We start from the raw sequence: 10,327 nt of genomic DNA on the forward strand, positions 1-10,327 counted from the left end.
TTTCAAATAATAATTGTTATATAGAGTGTGATATAGTTTTGAATTACATAAATGTGGTGAATGTGAAGGGTTAATAAGACCTATTTTTTCCAATGTAATTATTATGAGCTGTTAATATTTTACTTTAGATTAATATGAAAAGATAGTTAGAGATGTGGTCAGCAAAAATACACAAGTAAACTAAACTTTTGTGTCTACGTTTCGACCAGAACTCAGGGCTGAAAAAATTAAAATAAAAAAAACAAATAATAAACATAACTCTGAGAAACATAAAAATAATAATAAATGAACTAGAAAATATTCATTACAATAAATTAAGTAAAAAGTAGTTGATTGATAAAAATTTAACATTGAAATTACTTACGTATCTCATTATGTTAATACCATTACTCGCCATTACTTGAACACTGTGTTTTTTAATCTCCATTTTGTTATATTTTTTTAGTATTATTTTTTATCATTTATTCTGTATAATTCTTACCACTATAATATTATATTTTATCTTCTATTGTTATCAATCAACTACTATCTACTTAATTTATTGTTTTGTATATTTCCAAGTTTGTTTATTATTTCTATGTTTTTCTGAAATATGTTTGTTTTCTCTCTTAAAATTCTTGAGCGAATCGCGATATGCGATGTGATGCACACCATACTTTGTATCATGGAAAAAAGTGATGAATAGTCTAAATCGAAGTCATTTAGATTTCTCGTACTTAGTTATCGTTCAAATAATAATAAGTACTCTAGAATGACCATGTAAAAATTATTTTTTTTAAAACGATTTTTTCAGAAAAATGTCGGCCACCAATATTTATTGATTTCACACAAGTTTTCAGAATGCATAACGACAATTTTCTGCAAATGTTTCACATGGAACATGTTCCATTATCACCAAAAACTGGAGTATGACATCCCCAAATAGCATTAAAATTCAATTAAATTACTTTCCATGTCAATTGCCGACGCCAATGGACTTTCTGCACGAGAATGTTATGCAATCATATTCTTTAGTAAAGGTTCACAAGCAGAATGATGCAACCACATGGCTTTGCACTCAGATGGTTAATATTTCAAAATGGACGGGGGAAGGGGAGAGTTATTACCACATTTAATGTCCGAAAATGAAATACCAGGTACATAAACAGTGAACGTAAAACACTTAACTTCTTCGGGTTACCTTATGAAACAGTCTGAAATTTCATTATACATCATAAAATATATCATAATATTAATCATTTATTTTATTATACTAATAATAATCTCTATCATTAGATAAAAACAATCTGGTGGGAGAGCGCGGGTTACAGAACTTTCACTTGCTAAATCGCATTTCAGGGTTTCTCGATGGAAAAATAACAAATATCAACTTTGTTCATGCTATGAATCCAAGCATTTAACAAAACATGAAGCCATGTACATATGAATGCGATCGGAAGAAAGTGGGAGAATTCGGCTGTTTCCGACTCGAACTCCTGTCTCTATTTTTTTTTTTTTGATCCCTTAATTATTATCAATTTCCTTATTTTTTTTATTTATCTATTGCTAATTGTTTTACTAGCATTGCGAACTAGTTATTTATTTTAAATAAGCTAAATACCGCTTAATTGTATATTGATTTACTTATTTTAATCAAAATCGTTAGAGCCAATTTGTAGAAGATCCTAATAAAACTGTAAAATCGATTGTGTATAGTATCAGTTCTGCTGATAAGCCGATTTAATCGAAAAAGTTGATGTAACAAGAGGAAAATGCTTTATTTGGTCAAGCTGTCCAAACACATTAGGTGCTATAACACACAGTGTACCCATCAATCCATAATTGGACATATATATACTACAATACATTAACATTTTCCATTTTTCAAACAATAATTATTAATAAACTAATTTAATTTATGTTTTGTAAAACTTTTCTTTTTTGAACAAGGCTCTTCACAAACGCACTATTTTGCGAGAATTATTTGGACTCGGAGGATTTTGAGGTGATGATTGAAACATGATTTAGTCGAAAACTCCAATTCGAAATTCTGTAATATACAATACGTCCCCATACTAGATATCCCATACATAGGTAAGCGAAGAAGAAATTAAAATGGGTTTCTCTTCATCTCTCAGATACATCCTGGGGAGTTTATATTACTTTGGGAAAGTTTTAACGTTAAGGTCATAATTTGGCTTAATATTTTAAATGAATCTCCGTATTTTTAGAAAATAGAAAGAAAATAAATCCTGTTGAAGAAAACTCTAATGAGTGACTATTGAGTAGAAAGGAGACGTTCCTTGAATCACATATTTTATCCATTATGCACAATTTCTATGCTTGTAGTGAAACATTATTGATTGGGGGATATTGAATGTTAAACATGGTTATAGCTAATAAATTTTATTACCGGATTCTATAGACTTTTGGGAGGACCAATTACAAAATTCTATGAACCTAATTTTGGAATGTTGTGTACTAAACATTTAAAATATATTTATTAAGTGAGTAAAATGTTTTGAAATAGTTAAAAAATAAGATAAGTACTTTTCCTGAAATAAATTACTAATACAAAACTTTAATATATTTCCAACATTAATTGATTAAAAAAATTAAGTAAAATTTTAAAAACACTTTCTCGATCTTCTGTAGTATTCTTGCTCCTCAGAGGAAAAAAGTAACTTCTATTTTCGATTGGCTCTTGATAGTTTTATATGAAAATATTAAAATCGGAAATTAAAAAACAGTAATTTTTGATGAATTAATATCATTCTATTTTCAATATATATTAATTTTAAACAGTTGTCAGTTTTTGAATTATAATGTGAAAAATATGGAAAAGCATCCTATTAAAATTATAGTAGTGAATTATTAATGATTAATTCAATTAAAACTTTAAATTAAAAATACAATTAATTACCTCACGAATAAAGAAGAATATTTTCCTATTTCTGAAATTTATTATAATTTCTACATTTGTTTAGATTTTTTGGCCTTAAATTCATTTCTTCATATTTTTTTTTTTTTTAAAAAAAGGTTTTGAAATGTTTTCGTAGATCAAGGTGAAATACAAATCCTTCCTAGGCTGATAAAGCTCTGAGGATACAGCCGTAATCAATTTTATTATTTATTTATTTGGGGATGTAAAACGTGGCCTCTTACACTAAAGGAAGAACAGCGCCTTTAGGTTTTTGAAAATAAAGTATTACATGCTGATAAAAGTACGAACTGCACTCGGTAAATATAATTCAGGTTTTAGCACTGAGGCGAATAAGATTGTGGAATTAGTAACGAATGGATTGCTAAAATGTTAATAACACTGAACCGACTGTTAAGCGAGGGGTGGACCGAAACGTATATGAGAAGATTGCGTTAAGAATAATTTAGTAGATTTGTGCTTGGAGGGGCATCACTGGATAGATGTATGTAGGGAAAGATTGATGGTATCGGCATCGAATCTTTGGATCCGAAATATATGAGCCGTTGTATGGAAAAGTAATTTAAGTATAACTTGAAATTTTGGGATATTCAATAACTTAGGGGAAGTTCTTGTTTTATGAATTATTTGTAAGAAATAAAAGTCAGAAAAAGCTAGCTATTGTTCCTGACCTAAAAAGACCCATTTTGACAACTCGATGCACAGAACATTCATAGTACACAACCATTTTTGAGAGTGGAATAGAGTCAGAGGGAAGGACATACATCGTCCTATTTATGTATATGCTTTATGTTATTACATACTATGTTTTTAATCCAAAAAAAAGGTACAAATACTAAAAACTATGTGTGCACCAATAAAGGGCTTTTATTTTTATTTGTATGTCATAATATTTATTTATTTATTTATTAATACCAGATCAACCTGTTGGGCCGTATATTGTTAATGTTAGATGTACATCTCATACATAAAGCACCCCTAACTATATAGAATGATATAAATAAAACAAAAAATTAAGATAAAATAACAATTCTTAATAAAAGATTAAATTAAAGTTAATAACAAAAATAATGACATTTGTGGATTTAACTGTAGGGTAACTGGAAGTGGAACTTCATGAACCTTTGTTTGATGGAATCATCTGTTGTCTTTATTTGCAATTCCCGATGCAATTGGCTGTGTCATAATATTGATTTGAAAAAATCATCTCCTAGTACAACCGTTGTTTAAGAAACAGTACTTTCTTACAAAGCTCAATAGTTTTTTTTTCTGTTTAATATTATTTTCTCACTCATAAAAGACTCACTCAAAGACACACTCATAAAATAACACATTGAGTTTGATATCTTTTGGGAAATAAATTTGAAATTTTTTAAAAATATTTTTGACTAAATTCTCTAAAAAAATCGGCGTTATAAATGATGCTACCGAATGATTAAATACATCATGAATAAACTGAGACTTTTCACCAGAAATAAAAAAAATCAATCATTGGCCCGATAAAAAAAAAAAATAATCATCGATTCAAACAGAGCATTTCAACAGTTGTAGCAATTGGAGTAGTTAGTCAACCGTTAGGTTATTTTTTACTCTACCACACCATATAATTATGAGGACAAAAAATTGACCGACAATTGAGTAGCGTAACAATGATTTCGTAATTGATTTTCTCTGAGAACATGATGTGAAACTCGAAAAAGTGAAGTTTCCACCAGAATGTTTTCTTTTTTAGATGGAATGAAGAGTGATTTTTCAAATGATCTAGCAAAATGTTTTGATCAGAAAAATTTAAAAGTGTTTTCTGCATATGATCGCCGTTAGCAGCCGACTGTAGGGCGCCAGAAAATATAACAAGCTGTATCAATCACAAAAACGGAATTATATTAAAAGACATTTTTCTTGGGTTTACTCATTAGCGTTTTTCCCTTTTTTATTGAAGCATTAACAATAGGATTTAGATTATTACATTAATTCAGATTCAGTTTCCTAAAACTAAAAATGAATTACTCCAATTTTTAAATAAATACCATTTGTAATTGGTAACGAGTTTTTCTAATGGGTACCAAGTTTATATATTTTTTATTTTGATCTTGTTTGTTTTTATTGTTACTGGCTCATAATAATGGCATGAAGTCCGTCTTTTGAAGACATCGATGAATTTCTAAAGTGCCTCTACAAGTTTGCCAAACTTAAGCAAATTCGCGCATAAAAAAGCGTGTAGATTAGTTATCTGGAACAAATTGGCCTGAATTTGAGGCTGACCCGTGGGGTGTCGGTTTTTGAGCAAAAATTAAAGGGCGCTTGTGCTTCATACACACGTTTGTGTTCAATTAGCATTGTTTTAGAACTGCAAATAAATAAATATTTGTTCTCTCTATGTTTAACTAAATATAGAATATCTCCAACCTTCATATTCAATAATTAACTTCATTTTATGATATTTTAAAATTATACCAATTCGGTGTAAATACTTTATTTTAAATCAAGTCAATTAAATTTAACAGTTTATTTTTTATTTAACACAGCACAAATTTAAGTTTATAAAGACATTATATGTTTGAGTAATTAAATTTACAAGTATTTGCTGAAATTTGTGTTTTTTTTATTTCAACATTCTTTATTTTATAATGAAAATAGAGTAAAACGAATGTAATAGCCGACAAATGTCAAAAGGACAAATCAAGCGTGCAGATATTCGTTGCTTCCTTTGTTCATCCAAGTCTTGGATTTGCGGCAAGAGTCAAATGTGTAGATTCAGCACAACCTACTCCTACTCACCTAACTGAAATTTCTTAAGTACTAGGGTACTGTTTTTTTAAAACTATTCTTGTTGTAAATCAGATTCAAAACCGAAGAATCTTAAAGGGCAAAATCGTTTCATAATTCAGTTCACCTTAAGAATCCGTCATCTTGGTTGAGGAATTTGATAATTAATGCTTCATCATCATGACAGCCATTTTGAGTATCCTTAGCCAGTCGAAGAAACACATGTTATGAAGACGGATTCTTAAAGAAAATTGGATTCTAAACAAGAAAAACGTACGAATCCATTGAGTTTCCTAATGGTTTATGCTTAAAACGTAGAGAATTGTTTTAGGTGATTTACACCTTCCGGACACGTCGGGTAAAAAAAAATACCTAATAAGTATTCGTCTTAAAATGTGGTTTAATATCAGAATTCGTAAAAAATGTACTCCATTCCAATTTGAAATTCCAGAGATGCCTCAAAAAAGTTCTGTTATGACCCCTCGAAAATAAAAAATAAATTCCATAAATTGTAGAATTTAGGGAGAGTGTATATATATAATAGGAAACTGTTTAATATAATATGATACAAATAATTTTAAAATATATTGAAGACGTAACTAAACTAGAACAGAAAATATTAACTTTTGGTAGACATTTTTCCTTTATCCTAAAACTTTTTAAATGTCCATAGGTGATTATGTGGTTTTTGAGCACATAATAACTAAACGATTCCAAGTAAGGACCCTCTCTTAGTAAGAGAGGTCTTCCAGATGGGCCCATCCGACATCATGTAAATAGTAGGGGTATTCATGATGTGTTAAATGTAAAGCGTTTTAACATGCTAAATGTTATATATTAAATGCAAAGGAGCTCATAGCGGATTTTCAGGGGTCTTGTCTTGCAATCTTGTAACCTTACGATAAAATAAAATTTCCAACAGCATTATCACATCATCTTTCTTTCACCTCACTTGTTCCTTGCTTCCTGTACTAGTTTTTTCCCCATTAATTTATTATTATTTTTATCTATTACTTTACCAGAGGATAAAAACACTAACTACAAGCAACTAATCAATAAAACGACAACAGACGAAATTGTGTGTTGCTCAGCTGGTCTGTTGAGTGTCGTCATTCTCCATTTACAAGACCTATCAACTGGCTCTCAATGTTATGTCGCTTTAACATGCTAAATGAAGGAAACATTTCTCCATTTAATACACTTTAAAATGTTAAAGTAAAGATCATGAACACCCCTAGCATCTTTCGTATTAAATTGACTGCCCAACTAATAGATACTACTGCAGGTTATATTTATAAATAAAAAGGGTATTTCAGGATTAATTGTCCTTATTGAAAAAAGTTTGTCGGTTAACGCATCGTTTAGGAGATATTCAAGTCTAAATATTTTAATTGTTATGAATTATGTAGGGTATAATAAATAAATAATATGAGTTCCAACTACTTTTATCTACTACAATTAAAATCTTTAGACGTCAACAAAGCGTTGACGAACAAATTTATCGTAAAGGTTACAAGGCTGCGAAACAAAACTCAGAAAATCCACCAGGGGCTCCTCTGCATTTAACATATAACATTTAGCATGTTAAAACCTTTTACATTTAACAAAACATCATGAATACTATTTCTGATACTTGATATCAGATAGGCCATCTCTAACTAAATAAAGCGGTAATAGGTGTTTTGAGTGTCAGGACGCGGCCCTAAAACTCCCTGTATATTTATATGTATAATTTCGAATTTTTGTCAACATTTTAAGTAATAGTGAAATTTTTATATAATAATTGATACTTACAACCGTCTTGAGTCACAGGACGAAGGAATACAACGCAGGACATGGAGAAAGAAGCATACTTCTCGCACTGGAAGCACTCATGACTTCTCCAACAGATCGTTTCGTTGTAGTTAATTCATTATCCGAGGTAAGATCTGTAAAATAGAGAATCATCAGTAATTTATTGATGGCTAAACTTTGAAACATATAGATATGAAATAATAGATTAATTCGATTGGAAACAAAAATCACAGGACCATTATGTCAAACCAAGTTCAGAATTATAAATATATGCTTAAAATAACATCAGCATCATATCGATAATTGGTATAATGATAATCTCGCAAAAGCGCTATTATAAATAAGGATCATTAATTCGTTAATTAGTTAATTAAATGTCATCTTGAGATTAAGCTATCCCGTTTCCGCAACAACCACATTATGAATAAATCGCACAACACAACTTTCACTTTCAACTCTACTTTGAGTTAAAATAAATACATATATACAGTGTGATCTCAGTAATCAGAAATTCTGTACTACGAACATTTTAATAACCCAAACAAAAAAGTAATTTTCTTGAGAAAACTCGGCAGATAATAACATTTTTGTTTTCAAGTAAAAGTGGACATTCGAAAAGTACATTTTGCACTTCCCAATCTACAGGCAAGTTATAGTAATCACCGTTAAAATCAAAAGTGGAAATTCTAACAGTCTCGATATCGGGAAAGCTAATTCCTATAAAATTGTTCATAATATATTTTGTTGGAAGTAGAAATACATAATAGCTATTGTATAAATCATTTGATTTTGTAATACTAATACATAATTAATATAATTAACAGTAAAAATATGTATAATACAAAATTTGTTAGTAAACTCATTTTTTTATCACTCTTCTAAAGTTCTTTTTTCATTTATAAATGAACTATCTTGTAGTTTTAACAAATTAAATCATCATTAAGCTTTATTGGCGATATAGAAGAAAATAGTTTTTTTATAACTTCGAACTGCCAATTCTCCAATAAGATAAATTATAAAAATTAAATAAATAATAATCGTTATGCACATACATATTAATGATTTTTTTTTTTATCTATTTTTCCAAATACTTTCTGTTATCCGAACTTTTCAATAATTCGAACACCACCCTGCAGCAATTAGTTCGGATTACCGAGATTACACAGTATATAGTATATATATGTAATATATATTATATAATTATACTAATTATATATTTATAATTATAACTAATGTACTGGCATACATAACAAGCTTGGCAGCGATCGGGCGTCCTCGATTGCTTCCGACGTTCCAGTTTCTATAAGCTTCTCTCTTTATTTTTCCCATTTTTTAAAAAAATATTTATCAAATGGTTAATAATTATACATTTATCAATAATTTATTATCGCTAACGATGAGAACTGGTTATTTATTTAGAGGATTTTTTGAAAATCCGTCATTTAATCCCCGTAAGACTATTTCAATGAGCACAAGGCCTATCAAATATAAAGAATACTCATATTAAATCGGGAATGTGTCAGTGCAGAAGTACTTAAATTATTTTTTTTTTTATTTATATGAAACACAAATACTATATATCATTTTAAATGACACCCTACAACCCATGAAGGGTCTGGGGTACTTTGTAACGGAGTACTGTTACTAGACCAACGGTTGTGCAAGGAGGCGATTTGTTCTGAATCACACTTGACCACCAGATTTTTACCCAATTAAGGGCGCCCAATTTAAGAGGGTGGGTGGACCCCAGGAGAGCTCTAGAACCCACAGGAGTTGATTCAGTGTAATAGAAAACAATTTTCTGCCCAGACAGATTCGAAGTCGGGTCCTTGGAGTTAGTAGCCACGCACTTTACCCCGTGGCCACCGCGCTCCCTCCTATCGCAGGGATACTCGTCTTAAATATATAATTTCATTTTTATGTGACTTTCCGTTTTTGGGCTAGACTGTACACCAACAGGCAACGGTTATTTTGACTTACAGGACCTCAAAGAGTGTATGTATTTCCGTCAAATCTTGAATTCGAAATTTTGCATTATCGCAATACCTTCATTTACCGTATACTCTATACACAGCAAAGTACTGTGCAAAGTATAGCAATGTACTGCAATGCAGAAAAACAATCAAATATGAGTTGCATTCCTAAATTTAACAGAAAATCAATAGTTTTAAAAGGGGTATTTATGAAGTTGTGTTAAATGTAAAATGTTTTACCATGTTAAATGTTATAAATATAGTATTGTGAGCAGCCCTATTTAAAGTCATATTAAATGCATAAGAGCTCCTAGCGGATTTTTTGAGTAACTCGTTTTATAACCTTTCCAAAACTTCTTGTTATTGCTTACTTCTAAGTTTTGATTAAAGTAATTTATTACACCATGCCTAAAGTGAGTGGAAAGTGGAAGTTGTTTGAAAGTTTGTCCACTGAATGCCTTGTTGATCTTCTAACTGGTGAGGAAGAGAATCAAGATGAGCTAATTATCAACTGTCATTCCATTATTATTATTGTCATCCATTGCTTTTGTAGTTATAAAAACACCCAAAACAATACTAAAACAATCAAATACAAAACAAGCAAGTAACCTAACATAACAACAAAAATGGTGACGAGCTCAGCTGGTCTGTTGCCTGACGTCATTCTCCATTTAACAGACCTAGTAACAGACTCTCAACCATGTTATATGTTATATCGTTTTAACATGGTAAAAGAAGGAAATATTTCTCCATTTAACAGACCTAGTAACAGACTCTCAACCATGTTATATGTTATATCGTTTTAACATGGTAAAAGAAGGAATTATTTTTCCATTTAACACCCTTTAACATGTTAAACTAAAGATCATGAATA

At 30.0% G+C, this 10,327-nt stretch overlaps 1 protein-coding gene across 3 annotated transcripts in view; it reads right to left on the reverse strand.

The window, feature by feature from the left end:
* Positions 1-10,327, reverse strand: part of LOC106681422 (PDZ domain-containing protein 2) — a 161,587-nt gene that overhangs the window by 60,884 nt on the left and 90,376 nt on the right. For all 3 annotated transcript variants that reach the window (XM_014421739.3, XM_014421738.3, XM_067044631.1), the window contains one exon: positions 7,481-7,614. The gene's annotated coding sequence lies outside the window, so the exon portion shown is untranslated. The remainder of the gene's footprint in view (positions 1-7,480; positions 7,615-10,327) is intronic.

Source organism: Halyomorpha halys, unplaced genomic scaffold (genome assembly GCF_000696795.3).
Source record: "Halyomorpha halys isolate HHAL.00 unplaced genomic scaffold, Hhal_1.1 Scaffold337.1, whole genome shotgun sequence".
NCBI lineage: Eukaryota > Metazoa > Arthropoda > Insecta > Hemiptera > Pentatomidae > Halyomorpha > Halyomorpha halys.